The sequence below is a fragment of the Oryzias melastigma genome, linkage group LG1 (genome assembly GCF_002922805.2).
Source record: "Oryzias melastigma strain HK-1 linkage group LG1, ASM292280v2, whole genome shotgun sequence".
NCBI classification, from domain to species: Eukaryota; Metazoa; Chordata; class Actinopteri; order Beloniformes; family Adrianichthyidae; genus Oryzias; species Oryzias melastigma.
In genome coordinates this window covers 2,124,555-2,127,223 of record NC_050512.1, presented here as the reverse complement: position 1 = coordinate 2,127,223, position 2,669 = coordinate 2,124,555, and positions in this window count along the sequence as shown.

Below are 2,669 nucleotides of genomic sequence, written 5' to 3'. Positions count from 1 at the left end.
AGTAAATGAGATTATATGCCCCAGTCACTCTCAGATTAACAATGTTTTATCATCTCACATGCGCAGACACACACACACACACGTTTATCCCTGTGGATTGAGTCTCAGGGAAGAGAGCATGGTTGATGTCTGGAGAAGCAGATGGGTCCAAAGAAAAACGTAAGAAAAACAGAGATAATATTCAATGAACTTCACTGCATGAGAATGTAAACATCTGTTACTGGGTATGCCTGACCATCTTCTTGCAGATTATTTTTTACAGGATTTCTGCTCCTCAGAGCAAATGGATTTCAGAAATTCACTTATAAAAGAAGTAACTTCTTCTGTTCGAACTGCTGGTGGGGAAATTCTAAAGAGTGGCACAGAATTTTACATAGCTACCTTGAGAAGTGAGATGACAATTTTAAAAGAGCCATACCATGAAAATTCTACTTTTTAAGGATTTAAGTGTATTATATTGTTCATTTCTCTCTATAAAGAACCCCAAAGTGGTATTTTGATCCATTCATGCATTTAAGAGTAATCCTCTAAAAACCTGCACTGTCTGCAGCAGCCCCTCCCATACCCATGAAAACGAGTGGATCGTATTGTGCTGATGTCAGCATGATGTGAACCGCCCCCTTCAGGAAGAATGTGTGCTGCAAGCTCCACCCCCAGACGACAACAAACACACTCCCATATGTAGCAACAGATCATAAGTGTATTTTAAGTGTAGAAAATGTTTTTTGGCTGCCAGAGGTTTAGGTGTTTGTTTAAACTTCCAAAAGAAGAACCAGCACATCAGAACTGGTAGGATTTTATCTTCAGGAACTCTTTGTCAGTGACCGCCACTTCACAGATGACTGCTCGATAACCTCGGCATGTATCAAAGTGGTTTGGTCAAGAGACTAAATCTTAGAGCCGGCACCATTCCTACAATCAAACCAGATGAAGAGTCCAGACCTGTAAGTAAATCCTGCAGTATACCGTAAGCATAGAACACACAAGCTAACACTACAACTTCCACGCATGTTGGGCCTCGCGTACAGACGGTCTTTTATTTTGTTATGTGTAAAAGTGTGTGGATGCATGATAACAACATAGTTCGGAGATAGTTTGTTTACAAGCACAAACTGCTGGAACACGCAGGCACAATGAGGAGGCTCATTGACGGTGAATGGGCAGGCTCAAAGATGACGCTGTGAAATGTGCGGGACCGACAAGGAGTGAAAGGCGGAGCCTCAGATAGTTTGCTTTTTAGTGTTGCAAAAGTAATATATGATCATATATATGGCTATAGTTTACTCTGAAAGGCTGAAGAAAATCATAGTATGGTCCCTTTAATGTTTCAGTTCTTTATCCGAATCTCAACAAGCGCAGAATGTATCTGCGACACTGTCATTTAGGTGGAGAGCACTTTTCTTAAACAACATCAGCAGCTCAAGTTAAACAGAAGATTGAGAAAAGGTACTTAACATTTTTTATATTTGGGTCACATCGATTGTCAAAATATCTCAAGAAACTATGAGGTCTACAGGGACTTCCAGGTTAAAGGATCTATGTCATGTAACTCTAACCCTTACAGAGCAAACTATACCCATATATGATATCATAAACAATAGAATCACTGGACAGCTCAACCCCTCCCCCCCCCGTGTTCCAATTAGGAAGTACCTGTTGGTTCCACGAAGGTCAAAATTTCATAGAGAAACAGTCATTTAATTTGTCAGAATAATCATTCTCGCTCTGATACCTACTTCTTAAAATCTTCTTTCTAATCTATGCTACAGAGGAGCTTGCTAGCATGCAACAGAGGAGCTCGATAGCTCGATAAAGCGGAGCTTGCTGACTTGCTACAACAGAGCTTGCTAGCTTGTTACAGAGGAGGTAGCTAGCTGGCTACAGCGGAGCTCACTAGCATACTACAGAGGAGCTCACTAGCACTCTTCACTGCCCACCAGGCAGCTGACAAGCATAGCGAGCCAATCTACTGAGTGCCCATGTGGGCAATCACAGGTGGGGCCACCACAGAAACTGTGGACAAATCCAATGGGCCCACATTTTCTGCCCAGAGTGAATTCACTCAGCTCAGTTCCTGTTGGTTGTTTACAAATTTGAGGTTAGAGTAAGCAAAATCTGCGGCTGGCGCCGTTCAGAGGTGTTTCAGAGGTCAGCCAGTCACCTTTGAGGTGGACTTCACCAACAGACCAGGCATGCACACACATGCAGGGGGTGGTGTCACAGAGCAGAGGGTTGTATCTTTTGACATCCACAAAGTTCTGTTCCAGCACACATGGTGCCAAGCAGAAAACATGACAGAGAGGGAGTAAAAACACTCCTTCAAGGTGGTGTCTCCCATACAGAGGAGAAGCAAGTAGAAAGGTGAAGTAGGGTAATGTCTTGTCAGCTTAGCATTTGATTAAAAATGGATGTGTGTGGGGGATACATTCTGAAAATCTCCCAATCTTTGTGATAAACCTTTAGTTTTATGGTAAACATGTTCATCTGATGCTGAACTCACTTATGAAAAGACTGTAACCAAATAGTTATAAGCTAGGGAAGTAACTGTGGTATTGTTTAAATAATTTAAATCAAGACGTCAGTAAAAAGAAAGACGTTCAGCTTTATTTGAGTGCAGAGAACCACATTTTTTCATTCACTTAGACAGCCGTGCTTCTCAACCCTGGTCC